Source organism: Diospyros lotus, chromosome 2, assembly GCF_014633365.1.
Source record: "Diospyros lotus cultivar Yz01 chromosome 2, ASM1463336v1, whole genome shotgun sequence".
Taxonomy (NCBI): Eukaryota; Viridiplantae; Streptophyta; class Magnoliopsida; order Ericales; family Ebenaceae; genus Diospyros; species Diospyros lotus.
This window is the reverse complement of record NC_068339.1, coordinates 3,523,706-3,545,362: the sequence shown is the minus strand read 5'-3', so window position 1 is coordinate 3,545,362 and position 21,657 is coordinate 3,523,706. Positions and strand designations below refer to the sequence as shown.

General features: G+C 31.7%; 1 protein-coding gene across 1 annotated transcript in view; it reads right to left on the bottom strand.

The window, feature by feature from the left end:
- Positions 1-21,657, bottom strand: part of LOC127794985 (delta-1-pyrroline-5-carboxylate dehydrogenase 12A1, mitochondrial) — a 59,764-nt gene that overhangs the window by 1,107 nt on the left and 37,000 nt on the right. The gene's annotated exons all lie outside the window — the stretch shown is intronic.

The window sequence follows — 21,657 nt, the reverse complement described above, 5'->3', positions numbered from 1 at the left end:
CTTCTTTTAAATTCTTATGTCATTTATTATTACTTTATTATTTACCGCCTAAATGGCCGGTTAATTTGTGCCTTTAAATTTCTGCAATTTTAATTCTTGTCATTTAATTATTCACCGCCTAAATGGACGGTTAGTTTATGCCTTTAAATTTCTGCAATTTTAATTCTTGTTATTTAATTATCCACCGCCTAAATGGCCGGTTAGTTTATGCCTTTAAAATTTCTTGTCATTTAAATTCTGTTATTTAAATTACGTCGTTTAAATTCATGTCAATTAACTTTTAAATGGAAATGAGTAGCTAAATCTAATATTGGGTTAAGGCAAGGACAGTGTCTAACGCCAATGATTCCCAAAGAAAGCTGCGCTTTAAATAAGTAACATTAATTTAAATTTCAGTATGAGTGTATCTTAATTATTGAGAAATCACTAGGTTTGGATTGGAGCGTAAGCCTAACTTAGAGCTTTCATGCCATGTATGAGAGTTACTAGAACTGGAAACGCTATCATACCCAAACCCGGATGATTAATTTAGTTGTTTTGTGTATTAATTGCAATTGAATTTATGGTGGTTGCTTAAATTAGAATCCCGCATATCATGTATGGAGATTGCTTAACCTAGAACTATCATCATCTCTAATTGCATTTAATAACAAACCCTCATATCTGAAATTAAATTAATGTTGCTAATCTTTTATGCTAAAATTTGGGAATCAACGGGTTGGCACTGAAATTGTCTTAACTCAAGTACTATCCAATTTTATATTCTCACTTAAAGTATTTATTTCAATTACTGCCTTAATTTATTTCCTAGTATCTGTTGTTTAAAAAACCATAAAAAACCTTGTTGCCAATTTATCCAAATGCGTGTGTGCTTGTGTGACATTCTTTTTATTTTGCCATAAATAAATCTCTCAGTGGACGACCTAGACTCATTCAGAAAATATAAATTTAAATTTGGACTACAACTGCACTCGTACACTGACGAGTATAAACCTCTCACCTAAACAAAGAAAAAAATATAAAATTTTTATTGTGTTTTGTTTTGTGTTTTAATTGCAGGGTGGGAGTGCAGTCACTTGCAAGGTTTGGACTTGCTGTAGGTCTTGAGTTTGAATTAGAATATGCACTTAGTTGTTAAATTATTATCTTTTTGATTTTGAGATACATATGTTATAAAGATATTTTATAAATTAATCTAAAATATATTTAAAAAATATTTTTAATAGAAAATAATATTTTTGATAATACATATGCTATAAAAAATATTTAATAAATTAATATTAAAATCATATTTAAAAAATATTTTTAATGGAATAGAATATTTTTGATAATACATAAGCTATAGAAAAATATTTAATAAATTAATCTTAAATAGTATTTTTAATAGAAAATAATATTTTTGGTAACACATATGGTATGAAAAATATTTTATAAATTAATAAAAAATAATTCAATATTATAATTAATATATTTAATAAAAATACTCTTTTTGTTAATCACAAAAAAAACTATAATTTGCATATTGAAAATTCTTTTTTTTTTTGTTAATCATCAAAACTTAATTAATATGAGCAAGTTGGCTCAACATTCTCTCCATTTTTTATGATAACAAAAACATAATTTCTGAGAGGATTAATATGATAAAATATTTTTAAACGCCCCCTTAATTTTATACTATAAGCTCTCATTTTTAAAAATATTAATAACATATAAGTGTTTTGGACATACCTTAATAGATAAAATAATTTTTAAGAGTGTTTAAGAATCAAACTTGATTGTCTTGATTGCACATTCTTGCCTTGAATGTCTGAACTGATTTTCTATGTCTCAGATATATAATTTCCTCTCATACAAGGTCTCTCAAAAAATTTCATACATTTTTCTTCCCCCATACAAAAATAAAATTACAACACACTCTCTTACATACAATCTCTGATCTCATAACATTTCATTTTTCTCTCCCTTTTTGTCATAATCAAAAAGACATTGTTAGTGAATAGAATAAAGAATTAAATAATACACTCCATGAAAAAAATGTGTCAAGGATAATCCATATAAAATATATAATGGATGATGAATAAAAAGTACTAAAAATATAGATGTAACGTTAAGTACTAAAAACAATACGTCATACCCATTATGGAAAATATTTTAAAATTAAGATGCAATAAAAAAAATATATTTTTCATAAAAATATATTTGCATTTAGCACATACTTATCATTCATATATATATGAGAACACATTTAGACATGCAAAGCAAACACAAAAATGTTCTCTTCTTGTCAAAACAGATTTATTATCCCTAATTCCCTTCGAATGAAATCAAATATTTCTTGTTGCAAGGGCTTTGTGAAAATATCCACTAATTGTAATTTCGTTGGAATAAACTCAAGAGATATTTCTTGATTTTGGATATTTAGGGTTGGCAATGGTTTGGTTTGATTTCAGTTTTTGCAAAAATCATAACCAAAAACCAAAACCTAATCATTACCCATTAGTTTTAAAAATTAAAAACCATAACCAAACTATTCGGTTTCAGGTCTAACTATGATTTTTTTAGTTTGATCCATACCAACAAACAAAGACAAATTCTTGCAAAGATCATTCATAATTTTTTTTGATAATTCCACAACAAACAAAGATAAACTCTAATAAATTTACTTTCTTCTTGCATAAAGTTATAAATTAACTTCAAATTTCTTGGATAGGGGTGTGCGTGGTGTGGTTTGGTCGGTCTGAACCATTTTCAACACGCCAAATAGCTGGTGTGGTTTTTCGACCAAACCAAACTACGGTCTAGTTTGGGTGGGGCCAAACCGCACCACATTTGCGGTCTGATTTGGTACAGTTTACCGCGGTTTGAAAATCTGGTACATGTGAGTCTTAAAATCTCTAAAAATAGTACTTAAAAATGATAAATAAAGATTACCAGTGATTACCATCGTGATTACAAGTGACATAACATAAATAGTGCATGTCATCATACAATGAATATGCAACATACAATTATTTCCAAATATATAAATGTACATGTAATTGAATAATGTAATGTCCAAACCAATTATTTCTAAAATAATTATTTTTTTATTATTTTCTAGGCTAAACCAAACCGCCTACTGTCCAAACCTTGAACTGCATGGTTTGGATAGCTTTCAAACCATTTCGACTGCTAAAAAAAAAAAAAAACCCGACCAGTTCGATCTGGTTCAGTTTGGTCTGGCCGGTTTTCGCGGTGTACCGGTTCTTTTGAACATCCCTATTCTTGGATATAATTATTTGATTGATAAAAATAAAATAATTTAAGATTATGTTTTATTTTTATTTGTTAATTACTTTATAAATGTTAAATATTTTATATATTTGTAATGCATTAGTTAAAATACTTGAAAAAATGCATTAGTCAATATATATTATGTGTATATAAAATATATTAAATAAATAAATAAATATCTATTAATATATGTATATTCAGTTCGATTTGGTTCGGTTACCCACACATTTGGTTCGGTTTCGATTTGAGTTTTACTTTAGATTTAATGAAAACTATAACCAAACCATACCAATTGAAACAGTTTTCGATTTTTCCTCAAACCAAACCATTACCCAGTCAAACAATTTTTAGCCATATTGACTGGTTCGGTTCCTTATGGTTTCAGTTGTAATTGTTATCCATAGTCCCTAAGGAAATGATATCTAACCTCTATATGTTTTGCCCTTGAATGCAACACTATATTTTTAGAGAGGTTAATAGTATTGGTATTATCACATTTAATGGGGGTTTGTTTAAAATATATTCTGAAGTCTTTTAGTTCTTGGTGAATCCAAAAAACTTGAGCACAACAACTACCGGCAGCTATATATTCGGCTTTAACAGTAGTAAATGCTACCGAATTTTGTTTCTTTGAGAACCATGATGTAACATCTCGAAATTTGAGAAATAAATGATGATTATTAATTTTGGTGTTTGTGTTGTTTTACCTTTATATACTTAGTTTTGATGATGAAAAATAATATTTTATTTAATCCCTAAGTTATGAATCAAGGTTGTGGTTTTTAACATAAATCAATTTCAATATCAAGTATTATTTTGTGAGAATGAAAACCAAATGAATTTCAAGTATCGAGAATTCAAAGTCATATTTTTTTAAGTCTGGAAGGTTAGAGCACCTTATAAGGAAACATATATGAAAATGTTTTAGTTTTAGAAACTAACTCCCGGTAATTCAATAGTTAACATTCATTAGTGATAAAATGATTTTTAATGAATTTTTCAAGAAATAGAAAGTGTATATCTTAGATGTGGTAAAATCGCAAAATCCTAACTTCCTACTAAAATCCAAATTCTACTTTTTTATTCTTATGGATTTTGATTTTTTTGATATTTTTATTGAATCCAAATGGGGGATACTTTCTTATTTACATTTATGTATTAAAGTAAATGGAAGGTAAAATATAAATTAAACAAAATGAGGACATTTACTTGTGGTGATGTTTTGTATTAATCAAGTGTGCTTCTACATGTTATCTGTTAAGTTTTCAGATTTTTCAAGAAGATAGTCGACTATGTTGTTTAGTGCTGTCGACTATGCATAAGGATAGTCGATTATGCTATTTCATCTGTCGACTATGTTTGTTCATGAATTTCAAAATTTTCTTTGTAATTTTTGATCTGTCGACTATGAGATTTTTTGTGTTATAAGATAGTCGACTATGCTTTTCTGTCTGTCGACTATGCTTTTTTGTCTGTCGACTATGGCTAGTCTTATTTGATAAAATAATCAACTAACCTATTTTCTCTGTCGATTATGTGTTTCACAGAAAGCTTCCAACGGCTATTTTTTTCAAATCCCAACGGCTCCAAATGGCTATATTTCTCTTCAACTTTGTGGGACACTTATATATACATGTCATGGATGATAAAGAGAAGGCTAATGGACGGAAACGAGATGATCTAAATATTACAAATCATTTTATTCGTGCTTACAGTGTTCTCTCTGTGCTTTCATTATTATATTTTTCTATGCAAGGCTTTGTTCTATCATTGTAAATCTATTCTTAAGCCTAGTTTTCATTGTGAGAGAACTTGTAACTAAGAGTGTTAACTCTTACCTTCTCTCTTTCATTTGTATCGTTGTTATTTTCCTAACTTGTGTAGCTAGAGGGCTCATTTGAGTGGGAGGTTGTAATTCCTAGTCTCGGACTAAAGGACCTACTCGGGTTGATAGTGGATGGTTTGAAAAATCCTTGGTGAGGAGCTAAGGTAGTGGATTAGGCTTGAGTTAAGCCGAACCACTATAAATCTTTGTGTTCTCTCTTACTTATGTTTCTTTTTATTTGTTTATCACTGTTAGCATTTCATTATCCTCACTTGCATTGAGTTTTTATTTTCAATCAAAAGGATTTCAAAATTCTATCAATCAAGTTTTTAAAATAACTAATTCACCCCCCTCTTGGTGTGTGCCATAGAACCTACTGTTCTAACAGTTTGGAGTCATTATGGAGTATTTGAGGAATTAAGAGAAAATGTTTATTTATATTATTTTGAGAGAATAGGTAAATAAGGTAATTAATTAAATTATTTGAAGGTAAATAATAATTTATGTTATTTTGAGAAAATAGGAAATTAAGGTAATTAATTAATTTAATTGGGAGTATTTATGAAAATAGTGGAATAAATTAATTTATTGGATTTCTAAAAATTGGGGTATAAGTGTGATTCTCAGAAGTTTCAGGGTGTTTGTGTAATTAAATGTGGGGTGCAAGTGAGGTTTTCAGAAGTTCAGGGGTGTTGGTACAAAATTCGGAAAGTGGCTGGAAGTCACCTTAAAATTAAATTGAGGCATATTATGGTTGAAGGTGAGCGCGGGTGCGAGTGATCGCGCACAAGGGCGGTGTGCGGCTGGACGTGGGATCGAATCCGCGTGGGGACGTGCGAGGCTGGGGGATTTTGTCATTTTATTAGGCTAAGGGAAGGGGGTTAAAACGGCATTGTTTCGGCCCAAGGCGGTGGCAGCCATGCGTGGCTGCTGGCGCGCCATGTGGCGTGTGATGGGCCCTTCGCTTGCCATGGCCACTGAGCTTCATTTTTTGCTTCATTTTTAAGGTTGATTTTGGCGATTTTGCGAGCAGAAACAGAAGGGAAATTGCAGAGAAGAAGAACAGCGCGCAGTGACCATTTTTAAGAGAGAAATTTGAGATTAGTCAAGGTTTAATCGCGATTTAATTAGCCAGTTAAGTAGAGAATTATGTATTAATCATTCTGTACGGTTGGAATTTAATTTTGGATCCGATTTTATTAATTTTGGGAGTTTATGTTAATTTGCAGCGTGTATTATTTTGGTGACGTGTGGGCGTAAAAACGCTATAAATAGCTTAATAGAGGCAAGCTGTCTTCTACCTTTGCAATCGCTTTTCATTTTATGAATTCCACGCTTTCCCTTAACTCGTTTCGGTGTCGTGTATTAATTATATAAATTGAGGATGTTATTGGCATAATTTAATTTAAATTAAATATAAGACTTGTTAGGGTTTTATTTGCGGTGTGCCTACATGGGTAAAATGTATTAGAAGCTTTATATGTTTAAGAATTTTATACGGCTACATTATTTACATTACACGGTTAAAAATTGGCTTAATGTAAGCTATGAGTTTATTAATTGTCAGGAAACGTTTTACTTCACAGTGGGAGTGCAAGAAATGTAAGAATGACCGTGTAAAGGCAAGTTCCTAACCTTTTCCTCATGTTTTTTAATTCCCGTAAGAATCTTCGTTGTTTCTCATATTTTATCCCTTCCATTACGCTAATTCAGCGCCTAGCATCACTTATTGAGTTATTATTCATTTGGTATAATTTAAATTAAATCTAAGACTTCTAGAATTTTATGTGTTGTGTGCCTACAGGGGTTTGTACCGCCCACATTTCTTTCGGAATGATGTTGAACCCTACTTGGGGACTAGGTTCCTAGATGTGCGGGTTTATTTATGGATTTCTTGGGTTTATTTATGGTTCGGTTAGGGCTATTGAGCAGTGAGGCAAGGGTCTGCTGTTTGGTGACGTTGGGATAGACTGTCGTATGGCCCTAAAGTGGACCGTCGGGCAGACACTCCTAATTACTAACCGTTGACCGGTGCCGGACACTGCTGATTAGCTCTGCCAGTATGTGATTTATTGCATGATTTGATATGTTGTATTACCGTTAATGGTTTGATATGCACATGGGTACGTGATGCATGTTGGGGTATTCATTTATTGAGTATGCTTGGACACGGACATTCTAGCGTGGTTAGATTGCATTTGGCACGGGCATATGCATCGAGTGTGGTTTACTATGTAGGTGGAGCATGGCCTGATGCCTAGATGTATGGGCGTCTATGTATCACGTTGATGCTCACTACGCCATTGCATTTCTTGTGTAATGCATGGTTACTGCCAGTTCAGCAGTCTCGGACGGAAGGACCGTTCCGAGGGAGCCTACAGCTCGGTTATTCAGAGGCTCAGGTGTTGGGAGGACCTGTAATACCCTAAGTCCTTGTAAATAATAAATCGAAATGTTTTGAGACCCTAAAGAAATTATTAGGGCAAGTATAAATTTATTTAGTGTAAATCATAGTATGAAATCATATAAATAGTGTTTATATATGTATGTAAGGTATAATCATATTGTGAATAAATTGATTGGTATATAGTGTGACATAATCATAGTTAAATGCATTGCATATAGTTTAAAATAAATAATAATAATAATATATCAGATATTGTTGAAATTTCATGATTTAAGGTATATAGAAAAAATATCAGAAATTTGTATCAAAAAATTGGGGATTTTATACTATTAAAAACTCAAGTGTATATGAATAGGTATATATGCATGAATATAAATAGGCATATGTATAAATGTATGCGTATGTATATATATATGATATAAAGGTGTATATGTATAGGTATATATATCTGTATATATATATATATATAAAAGGCAAAATATTGTCGAAAATTCGGAACAGGCGCGCGACCATGCTTTGGCCACGCTTGCAATCGGCAATTAGGGAGATGAGGGCATTTAATGAGGAATAGCCGTCAGGAATGACCTCTAGGGCACGTGGGTGCCTCGACAGGACGTTTCGCGGCGCGGTTTCGGCTATAAATAGTCGCGTTCGAGTAGCCCCATTCATTCAAAAATTTCATAGCTAAGATCGGGCATTTGGGGTAGTGTTGAGAGGATTTGAGAGTGGGGTTTTAGTCCTTGCGTTGTGGGCAAGTTTTTTGGAGCATTTGGTGGCCAACGGAGCAGGGGAGAAGGAGATCCAAGCACTCGTCGAAAAATCATGATTCGCCGGAGCCGAGACTTCATCGCACAAATCGAGATACTTCATGTTATTTTTTCTTGATTTTAAGGCTATATTTGGGTTCGGGAGGTCGGAAATAGGGGGATAGGGAGCTTCTTTCGAAGCTTGGAGGCCGGCAGCGTCGCCGGCGGCGTGAGGGCCGCAGGAGAAGACGCACCAGTCGGGCATGTGCAAGCCACGTGCCCGCGAGTAGGAAGAAGGCGAGTGGCTTGCACGCGCCCGACAGGAAATAGAAAAAAAATAAAAAGAAAATAAAATAAAAGAGAAGAAAATAAAGAAAAAAATAAAATAAAAGAAATAAAATTTTGTAAATTTTTTTATTAAATCTGGAATATTGTTTATGTCTTGTTTTGTGAAAAATATTTTGGAAAATGTTAAATTAGTCATTTATTTAAATAGTTTTTCTATTATGGAAATAAGGAAAAATAGGAAATTAATTTGGAAAATTCCAAGAAAATTCCAGAATACTAGAAATGTTATTTAAGGAATATTAGTAAAAAGAAATTAGACTTTATGGAAGTCTAGATAATTATTATGTAATTTTGAAGAGATAAGGCTTAGAAAAGAAACTGTAAAAATTATGAAAAAAATAGTAAAATAATATTCTAAAAATAAATTTATTGTTTTAGGAGTCCTTGAGGGCAAAAAGATTGAGAAATAGCCGCTTGGTTCGATTTTTGAGCCCGACACGCCTTTCGAGACAACTTAGTAGTAAGTGTACCGTCTCAACCTTAGCATGGTTATAAATGTTTAACTTCGAGAATATTTTCATCATATTGACATACTATGAAATGTACCCATCATATAGACTGCACCCATGACATGATTATGAAATGTATAAATACACGTTGATATCATTAGTCACCTGCATATGAGGCCGTTGGGAGTACGAACTGGCATCGCTGCCTTACCAAGGGTGCACCCATACACCCCGGTTTCGAAAGAGGTGCCTGCAAAAATGGTAGGTAACATGAGGGTGCAGTTGATTCATCATCTAACTTGGGTTCGCCCCTGGAACATTCAACGTTCCAGTCGGGATTTGCAGTGATGATACATAGGTTGAAGATGTGTAGTAACGCCAGACGTCAAGAATCAAGTAAATGTGTCGTGTTATGTTGTAATATGAGTAGTTCAAAAATTATGTACGTTTTAATTTATTTTCAGAAGCTTATGTATCAACTTTATAATAAATGCCATGTTCAATTGTTTATGTAATGCCATGAACAGGTTCGATTCAGCTTCCGCTTTATAAAATTGTATTTACCTCTAGTGTATAAATTAAGCACTAGATAGGTCTTAGGGAATTTCGTGAATAATGCAATAAAAAAAAAAAATAAGACCAAATTTCTTAAGACATAACACATCCTGAGAATGTGGGCTGTTACAGGACCAATGTGAGCATTCAAGTGATGGGAGCACCGACCTGGGACGACACGCACAGGTTTGTTGGAGATATATGTTGCCTTTTAGGGCAGCGGCAGGTTAGTATGAGACTTGGGTGCCGTGTGTCTTGTGTGGGCCCCAAGGATCGATACGTACTTTTATTTATGCTTTTATACTATGCTGGGCGTCTCATGGCTTGTGTGTACATGGGGGTTGGTGTTCTGGGGAGAGAGTTTACTGGATATGTACAGCCTTTCCTTTCTTATGCTTACTGAGTCTCTCGACTCACTTTGCTTTCCATCATTCCAAGTAGTCATTGTAACGCCCCATTTTTTCAGGCACGTTTTATGATTTAGGACAATTCTGGAACAATAATTTTTTTTTTCTTTTCAAACTTAATTCTAAATCACATCATACCTCGAATCCGTCCCAGAGTTTCCAATCATTTTTTTCGAAAGAGAATCATTATACACATCAAATGCGGAAGCAATGATCGAAACCCGATATCTTAACATTGATCATAAATTAAATCTTATATCTTTATTAACCATAAGGATATACATAAACATTTCTCAAAACGTTCAGAATTCAAAGTAGCAGAATTTAAATACATGGGCTACATAACATACATTTCATTCTTCATGCACTCTGCTAAGTGCTATTTCATGCCTCATTTATTCTCGAATCTGCTACAACCTCCATCTGGAACGTTTGAATATTCCAAGGGCAAAAACTCAAATTAGATGATGAACCATCTAAGTAAGGGTATATAATGTTATATCATGCGTGTATGCAATGTCTTTCATTATAGGTGTCAACTGCACCTCTCATGCTACCTACCATTTTTGCGGCCACCTCTTTCGAAGTCGGGGTGTATGGGTGCACCCTTAGTAAAGCAACGGTGCCAGTTCGTACTCCCTACGGTCTCAATGCGAGTGATCAATGATATCAACGTGTATTTATGCATTTCATAGTCATGTCATGTATGCAGTTTACGCGATGGATACATATCAGAGTATGTCAATATGATGAAAATTTTTTGGAGGAACATAAAAATTTTTCATAAAACTAAATTCAGTTGGGAAGTACCACTTACATTCTCAAGCTTATCGGGCTACCTCGATATCCGTGCCTTGCCTCGTGCATCGCCTTGATTTGCATGCCAACCTTAAAATTTGACAAATCACTTCAACTTATTCCTCAAAGCATCCTAATCACTATAATTATTTAAATAAACATTAAAACCTATCACTACAAGAATTTGAGGCTTTTACCCACACACGTAAATGTGGGTAAAAATTACTTTATGTGTCAACTATAATTTTTCTTTACACATAATGCAAATGTCAAGATGTGTGGGTAAAGGGGGGTTAGAACATAACTTTTACCCACAGATATATTTATGTGTGGATAAAACTTAATATATTACCCACACATATATGTGTAGGTAAATATTTCTATATGTATAGGTATTTTTATGTTAGGAAATTGTAATTGTGACATGGTTAATGACGTGGCTTTAATTGGATGATGATGTGGGATGACACGTGTATTTGTTTATGTGTAGGTAAAGTTAAGATTATGTGTGGGTAATAATATAAAAAATAATTTTTATATGTGTAGGTAAAAAAGGTTATGTGTAGGTAAAAAAAATATTATGTGTGGATAATAATTTAATTTTTTTTTGAATATGTGTGGGTAAAAAAAAATATAATGTGAGTAACAAACATATTAAATGTGGGCAACAATATAAAAAATAATTTTCGTATGAGAGGATAATTTACATATGTGTGGTTAAAAAACATATTATGTGTGGACAAAACTAAAATTTTATATTTAAAATTTCAATTGTTACAACATCTATTACAATATAGTTCAAATGTATACGCACCAAAAAAGTCATAAAATCACAAAATAAGCATAAAATCATGAAATCACCTAAAAAGTTCAAACATATATGAAAAAAAAAACATAAAACAAATTATTAAATCTTGTCGTCAAACAATTTATAATTTATTTTAAAAATTAAAAATTATAAATCCATATTTGATTATTTTAACTATTTTCTTACCAAGTCAGGAGAGATTCAAAAAGAAAATCTTTAGGTTTATAGTTATAAAAAAATAAAAGAGATGATGCATTATACTAATACAAAGAGAGAGAGACCATTTCAAGATAGGTAACTTATTTTTGTAAGTTTGGAAAAATTCTCTAATGCTTAAGTTAAGAAAGACTTAGAAAGAAAATATGTAAGTTGACTGTCCTAAAAAATTAATAGAGAGAGAGACCATTATGAGTAAACAACATGCTAGTGTATATGGTAGTGACAGTAGCTTTTGGTTTCTATGTGTTGAATCTTCTATGTTGTGAGATAAATGCTAAATTAAGATGATATTTGTTGCAATAATGATTATTTGAAATTCTCAATAAAAAATTAATATTAAAACAATTTATAAAATTAATATTAAAATAACTTATAAAATTAATATTAAAATAATTTAAATTATAATTTATGACAATAATCTAGAATATGATAATAAAATAATTTAAATTATTGTATCAAATTAATATTTATTTTAATTTAGGAATTTTAAAATAAATTAATCGGATAGGAATTTTATTTTATGGAAGGCAGAAATTTAGTATAGAGATTTAGTTTTAGGTTTATTATTTGTATTTGTAAATAAAATAAAAAATAAATTATTTTAAATTATTATAAAAATCGAAACGACGTAATTTTGTAATTTAAATATAAAATTATAGATATGTGAATATCCCCACATAAATGACATTTGTAATTATGTGTGGGTAAATTTATAAATAATTACCCACACATACATAATATTTATTAATATGTGTAGGCAATAAAATTTAAAAAATTGTCACATCAACTAATACGTGGATACCCACAGATATATAACATTTGTAATTATGTGTGGGTAAGTTTATAAATAATTACCCACACATGCATAACATTTATTAATATGTGTGGGTAATATAATTCAAAAAAAATGCCACATTAGCTAAAATTTTACCAAAAAATATTCAATCAACTTCTGAAAGTGGAGGAAATTTTTCCCACCAAAATAACCGTGGGTATATAAATATACCCACATATAATAAATGCAGATACTATAACGAGTTTGTCTAATTTAATCACCCACACATTTTACCATTATGTGTGGGTAAATACCCACATATAATATGTGTGAGTAATTTAAGCGTGGATAACTTTATAAATAATTTTCCACACATACGTAACATTTATTAATATGTGTAGGCAATATAATCCAAAAAACTGACATATTTGCTAATGTGCGGATACCCACACATATGTAACATTTATAATTATGTGTTGGTAAGTTTATAAACAATTACCCACACATACCTAACATTTATTAATATGTGTGGGTAATATAATTCAAAATAAATGCCACATCAGCTAAAATTTTACCAGGAAATATCCCACCAATCTCTGAAAATGGAGGGAATTTTTTTCGCCAAAATAAGTGTGGGTATATTAATTTACCCACACATAATAAATGTGGATAATGTAACAAGTTTATCTAATTTAATTACCCGTACATATTACTATTATGTGTGGGTAAATGCCTACGTATAATATGTGTGGGTAAAACTCTCAAATTCTTGTAGTGTATTTTTTCATAATTTTTGACATTTTCTATAATTTTTTTCTCTATTTCTTCCTATTTTTCCTCAATAAATCCAGATTAAATATTTCTAAAATATTTTCTCAAATATTTCACTACGAAAATTCGTAAAATAATATTCTTGAATTTCTAAAATTTTCTAAGAAATTTTTCTAACCTTAACTTAGCATCTCTGATTTACTTGGTATGCGTGCCATATTCTCGAAATGCGTGCCCGAACTATTTTCTTGCCAAAAATCTCCGAAATATTAGTAAATATCAACTTCCTATCTTTCAAAATTTTTCTGAGAATTTTTCCCTTTTTTCTTCCTTTTCTTTCTTTTCTTTTTCTTTTTTTTTTCTTTTTCCCTTTTCTTATTCACCTTCTTCTTCCTTTCTTCCTCCAGCACCTCCTGCAACCCACTAAGCTTCTTCCTCCCTTTTCTTTTTTTCCTTTTTCTTTTCTTTCTTCCTTATTTTCTCTTTCTTCTTCTCATCTTCATCATCTTCTTCTTCTTCTTCACACAACACCTGTGCATGCCCAGCAATTGAGCTCGCGACCATGGCTGCGACTTTGCTTGCTTCTGGCTGCCACCAATTGCAAACGCCCCTGCTTCAGCTCGTTGTGACCCCGCCAGTCGCCTCCATGCTGCTTCGCCAGGCCCCATTGACGGCCTTTGATTGCTCGGCCTTGCTGGAAGCTCGCGGCCATGGCTGCCGCGGGATGTTGTACGTAGCCAGCTTTGGCCGACTCCGGCCACTTCCTCGGCTACCTTCGACGACCCACATCGCTCTTCTCTCACTCGCACAACCTCTCCCTCTCTCTCCTCATGCTCGACCATGCTCTTCCTCTCTAAACTCTCTGTAACTCCCTCAAATTGCTTGCCCCTCGGCTTCCATTCTTCATCCCTATTTATAGGCATCACACGCCTGCCTCACCCATTCCTCTATTGCGTGCAAATTGCCCCATTGCCAACCATCACATTGCAGGACATGGCTTGGCGTTGCAGAGGCATGGCCTCCTTGCACACGTACATATATAAATATATATAAACTTCACATCACAATCAAAACCCCACCTTACTTGTCCATATTGCTTGCATGAAGATTACTCAATTCTTAGACATGATTTGGCAGAAGGATGGATTAAAGATACAGGGAATGGCCATACATACGCCTACATTTATATATATATACACATTATATATCACATTAATATATAAAAAATTGCACAATTAAATTCCAATTTTCTCATAATATCACTTGGGCCCTTCTTCAATAGCAATTATGTCGTCAAACATTCAATTAATTTGCATTACAATACTGAAAACACAAAATTAATAACTTTAAAATTTAGTCGAAAATGACAATTCACTCCAATGTCCTCACCGGGCCATTGATTCATCTCGAAACCACTGAAGGGTTGTTCATTATGCAAAATCGGAGACCTTCTAGGGTTCCGTTGATTTTTTGGGAGTCCCATACGATGATTCGATTTTGCAGCCTAAATGACAGCTATATTTTAGCTGTACCAAAAACTGTTCCCGATCCGATTTCTTTCGATACCATAAATCCTAACTCGAAACGCATATCGAGACCATATCATTTTTCTTAGACAATTTCACTCTAAGGCATTCCATGCAGTTGATTCGGTACTTATAACTGCTATCAAGCTAATTTTTCGGTATTCTAAACTTATCGAAATTACGTGGCAACCTCATACGAACATGGGGTATTACAGTCATGGTTGTTAAACTCTCGATTTTACGAGTATGATTTTACGATTTTTTGCATCGAAAACTCTTATGATTTTAGGATTTTGAAGTTGAATTGCACTCGATTTTACAATTTTACATGTCGAAGACCTTCTTACGATTTTACGCTTTTAACAACCTTGCAGGTAGTGGTAGCGTGGGTTAAGGGCAAGGGTGATAGCATCTAGCGGTAGAGTCGGTATGGTGTACAGGCAGGTCCGTCAGTCCCCGTCAACTCTGATGTTTGAGAGGGATTTACCCCTATTATTTTGACTGTGCCAGGTCTTTTCTCGTGTCTCATGTATGTCGACACAGGAGTCTGTCTTCATTTGTTTATCATGTGACCGTTGGGCTAGCGGAGTACCCGTAGTGCATGCATGTGTTTAGCTTAGCTTCCGCTGTTTTAATTCTTGTGTATGCATACCAGGGTAGTTCCTGTCTTGTGTTTCATTCTTTTTCCTTCCGTAGGCGCTCCCGTTCGGGTAGTCCGTGAGGTTTGGATATCCGGGCGGGGGTGCTTATACATGAAACCAACTTATTTCCTAACAATTGACAAATTCCAAAAGTGCTCTTACGATCTACCTTACAACCAGCAAAGTCTACATTGGAATATCCAATCAATTCAAAATTATTCCCATTTGGATACCATAATCCTACGTCTTGAGTTCCAATCAAGTATTTGAAAATTCTTTTCACTGCCAGTACCTGAGATTCTTAAGGATTTGATTGAAATCTTATACATAAGCATATATTAAATATGATATCGAGCTTACCTGTCGTTAGGTAAAGTAATGACCCTATCATATACTCCTATAGAGTTTTTGATCTACACTCATCCCTTGATCATCTTTATCTAATTTTGTGGATGTACTCATAGGTGTGCCTGTTGCTTTATTATTTTCTATCCCAAATTTCGTTTACATTTCTTTTAAATATTTTACTCGATAGACAAATATTCATTCTTTTGATTGTTTTACTTAGAGGCCTGGAAAATATGTGAGTTCTCACATGAGACTCATCTCAAATTCACTAGTTATTAAATCTGCAAAATCTTTGCGAAGCTTTTCACTTGTTACTCCAAATACTATATCATCTACATATATTTGAATAATTATTATATTGGATTCCTCAGGTCTTACGAATAGGGTTGTGTCAACTTTCCTTCTTGAAAAATCTTTCTCAATAAGAAATTTACTCAATCTTTCATACTGCGCTCTACGAATAAGGATTCTCAAAATCGGGAGGTTGTCCCACATAAACCTCTTCATTTATGTAGCCATTTAAGAATGCACTCTTCACATCCATTTTATATAACATGAAATTCATGTAAGAGACAAAGGCTAAAAGTATCCTGATTACTTCTAACCTAGCTACAGAAGCATAAGATTCTTCAAAATCGATGCCTTCTTCTTGGCCGCATCCTTTGGCTACAAGCCTTGTATTGTTTCTTATTATATTTCCATTTTCATCTAATTTATTCTTGGAAACCTATTTAGTTCCTACTATAGATTTATCTTTGGGTCTAGGAACTAATTCTCATACTTCATTTCTTTTAAATTGATCTAATTCTTTTTACATAGCCTTAAACTAAAACTCATTTTCTAGGGCTTGATCTACCAAGTTGGCTCAACTTTTGATATGAAGGCTACATTGTTACAATATTAATGCAGGGATGCCCTAGTAGGGGTGTGCAAAAAAATTGTCAAACCGTGGAAATTGTCCACACTAAACCGCGCAATTTTTTTGGAGTGTGGTTTGGCACAGTTTGAGAAATTCTCAAATTGTGCGGTTTGCGGTTTACGATTTTTTTTGGTTCGGTTAAAACCGAACCGGCCAGGTAGTGTATTAATAAATAAATTAAAAATAAATTAAAAATATTTAATAATTTAAAATATATGCTTGCTTGACCATGAATTATATTGTAGATTTTTATGTTATTTTTATATTATGGACATGTGGTTATGTTGTAGATTTTAAACTCTTAAGTTTGCATTTTTTATTAGATTGTAACTTATTTTACTTTTAAACTCCAAGATACTATAAGAATTTAAAAACTATGATTTTATGCATTGATTTTTATGTTTTAATTAAAAATTTATAAGTTAGTAGTGGAAGCACCAAATGAAGCAATAAAGAAGCACCAAACCACGAAAATCGCACCGCAAGATGCAGTGCGGTCTGGTGCGATTTGTGCATACCAAACTAGACCGTGCGGTTTGGTTTAATGCCATACCGCATATACGGTTTGCGCGTATTAAATTCTTCCTAAACAGCCCAAATCACACCGTGCACACTCCTACACCCTAGTTATTATTCCTTAGCTCGGATTCCCTAGAATTTGATCTATAGGGTGGCTTGTTGCATGTTTGAACCTCTTAGGAAGTCTATCTAGGTCTTCATTTTCTTAAAGCTGTTCTTGAGCTTTAGATGGAGAGTTTGGAGACTCATTTTTAGTTTTTTCTTGAATGTTCAACTTCTCTATTTCCTTAGATGAATCTATAGATATTACCTCTTCATCTTTCTTTTTTTTTTCTTTTTGTTTCAATATGCTTATTGAATTTCACATGAATGGATTATTCCAAGGTATTTGTTGTAATATTATATATTTTATAAGCCTTACTAGTATTTAAATATCCAAGAAAGATTCCTTGGTCACTTTTAGCTTCAAATTTTCCTACATTGTCTTTTGTATTCAAGATAAAACATTTACATCCAAATACTCTAAAATAGGATATGTTAAGCTTTTTTTCATAGTATAATTCAAATGGTGTTTTCTTGATACTTTGTCTTAGATTAAACCTATTTAGGATATAACAAGTGGTATTGACCGCTTCGACCCAAAAATAAGTAGGCAAATTATTTTCTAAAGGTATGGTTCTAACCATCTCTTGAAGAGTCTTATTTCTCCTTTCAACAACCCCATTTTGTTATAGGGTTCTAGGTGTGGAGAATTGGTGAAGAATATCATTTGCTTCACAAAACTCCATAAAGTGTCTATTCTCAAATTCCCTGCTATGATCACTTCTAATAGCGACAATTTTATCACCCCTCTCTCTTTCAACTCTTTTAGCTAATTTGATAAAGTTTTGAAATGATTCATCTTTTGATGCTAAGAACATAACCCATGTAAACCTAAAAAAATCATCTACTATAATATATGCATAAATTTTTCACTGTAACTTCTAATTTGAGTGGATCCAAATAAAACCATGTGCAAGAGTTGTAGAGATTTACTGGTTGATATTTCACTCTTAGATTTAAAGGAAGCTCTCTAGTTTTTTTTCCTTGGCAACATACATCACAAGATATTTCTTCATTGAACTTTATCTTGGGGAGACGTATAACTAAATCTTTATTAACTATTTTTCTAATTAAGTATGGATTAACATGACATAATCTTCTATACCATAAGAGAATATCTTCATTTTTCGCCATAAGGCATTTTGCATTAATTTCCTCAATATTAGCAATATATACATTATCTTGCCTATTAACACAAATATTAATGGAGTTGAAATTATCAATAACGAGACAATGCCTTTGTCTAAAAATAACTTCATAGCCATCATCACAAAATTGACTAATGCTAAGAAGATTATGCCAACCACTTTACCTTTGGTATTGTCCCCAAACGTTACAGATCCTCCATCTTTGGGACCGAGATCTAAAAATAGATCTTTCTCACTGATCATGTGTCGTGAACAACCACTGTCCATATACCACTTATTGCTCATTGTGGTTCTCACACACATATGCATATTTAAACGATCATGTTTTAGCTTTGGGTACCCATCTATACACGAGTCTCTTGAATCTTTCTTCATTGGGATCAAATGATTTAATTATTCTTGATGTATGTGGATGAGGAACAACATTTAAAATTTTATGATCTAACTCACTCATTGTTTGTGTTGGTCCCTTAAGGTATGGTAACTCAAGAGGGGGGGGGATGAATTGAGTGATTAAAATTTGTCTCCTTTTAATGAATATTCTTATTAATAATTATTTAAGAATATATATTTGATAAATATAATAAATTATATTTGAGATTAATAATTAATGCAAGTCACAAAATATAACAAGAATAAATAATATGAGGCACAACACAATTTATAGTGGTTCGGTGTTTTCACACACACCTAATTCATTCTCCCAATGTCTAACCACCATTGGGATTCTACTAAATCAAAATCACCAAGGTTTTCACACTAGCTCACCTTAAAAACTAGATACACATCTAGATTAGAATGTGTTTTAGGCAACCACTATGCTAAGATTTTCTTCCTAACTTACTTTGAAAACTAGATTCACCTAGATTTTAATGGTTCTAGGAAACTAATACAATCTACAATGGTAATTTAAATGTTACAAATAATTTGTCCACACTTGAACACAAATAAGCAATTAAGAACAAATTATATAAGGCAATAATATTTAAATAAATAAATAAATTTGTAACCTTAAATGGAGAAGTTCGGATTTGTTGTAGAAAATTTGAAGAATTTTTCTTCTCTTGCCTTGTGCCTCTTCGGTGGATGTACAATAATATTTCGAGAGCCTCGAATTGCTTGAATGTTTTGCTTGAGAGCATTTGAGAGCTTTCAGGTGTTTTGAATATGTAATGGAAGCACTTGGATACTCAAAAAATGAGTTTGGGAGTATTTATAGCCATTTTGCACACTTTTCCAACGATTAAAAATCTAACCGTTATAATAGAAAAACTTAGTATAATTTAAAATTAATATGTGCATTCAAATATCCAAGAGGGCTTGTAGATCAGCTAGCAAGGGAAGCTTTGGCTAGTTTGAGGTTGTGAGATCAAACCATGAGGGCATATCTAATTTGTTATATTTTTTTTGTCATACATAAGCTAGAAAAATATTTTATAAATTAATTTAAAATATATTAAAAAATATTTTTAATAGAAAATAATATTTTTAATAATGCATATGTTTTGAAAATATTTTATAAATTAATCTAAAAAATATTTAAAAATATTTTTAACAAGAAATAATATTTTTAGTAATACATATGCTAAAAAAAATATTATATAAATTAATAAAAAATAACTCGGTATTACAATTAATATATTTAAGAAAAATACTCTTTTTGTTAATCACCAAAAATACTATAATTTATATATTAAAAATTCTCTTTTTGTTAATCATTAAAATTTAATTAATATGAGCAAGTTGACTCAATAGTTTGTATCACGCCTTTGGGTATTATCATTTGTACTATATTGTTTCTCTTAAGTTAAGGTTTCTATCTAGGTTGTTTCCATTCTCTCTTAGGTGTTTTATACCTTAGTTTGGGTTTTGAATTTTTATTTGAAATTAATGTAGCTAAACTTTTCTCTATTACATTCTTTTTTACTAATAATTTATTATTTTGAGTTTTTAATATTTTGTTTTCTTCTTGAAAATTAGTAATTGATCTTTTAATTTATCTTCATTTTTTTTGTTGAGTTCTTGTAATTTTTCTTCTAAAGACATTATTTCACCCTTTAATTTTTCATTTTCTTTTTTATGATTCTTCTTGATGGTTTTTATTTTTTTCTTAATATGTTGATATTTTATATAAAGTTTCATGTATACATTTTGTAATTCTTCTAAGTCCATATCTTCTTCTTTTTCTTCTCTTATAGCCATGAAGCACATTTGTACTTGTTCCTCTTCGGATTGAGATGAATCATCGGCATCTCATGCCGAGAAAGCATGTTTTTTTAATTTTTTAAATATTTTATTTTCTACTTTCTTCTCTTTCTTATCTTTTGGACAATCAAATTGCATATGTCCACTCTTCTGACATTTAAAGCAAGTAAGAGGTATTTTCCTATGCTCATTTTATCTTTTTCTCATTATTCTAGGAAATGTTTTTAATAAAAGAGTTGTTTCATCCTCTTCTCCACTAGATTCAGTTTCTTTATTTACTTTTAAGACTAAGGTCTTCTTGTCTTTAATATTTTCATTAGTCTTGTTTATTAATATTAATTAATGAGTTAGAAGTGTCCAACTAATTTTTTTATTTTTAATTCTTTTAAATTTTTAGTTTGAGAAATAACAGTCATTAAAGGTTGCTAATCTACTGTTAGATATCTAAGAATTTTCTTAATTTGATCTTCTTCCGAAATTATTTTTCCTAACATTTTAAGATTGTTTATAATCTTTTGAAATTTACCATTCATATCACTAATATTTTTATTTTGAAGTAGTTTAAATTCTTTATATTGAGACATTAAGAGATTAATCTTAGTATCCTTTATTTGATCAATATCTTCATATATTACTTTTAATTTTCTCTAAATTTCATGTGATGTATAACAAGCAGATAATTTTTCATATTCACTGGGAATCATTGAACAAAAAATTATGTATTTAGCTTTATAGTCCATTTAGTGTTTTTTAATGTCTTTTTCATTCCAATCATTTTATTCGATTTTAGAAATAACAAAACCATCTCTAACTAATTTTCACAAATAATAGTCTATTGATAATAAATATGACTCGATCCTCATTTTTC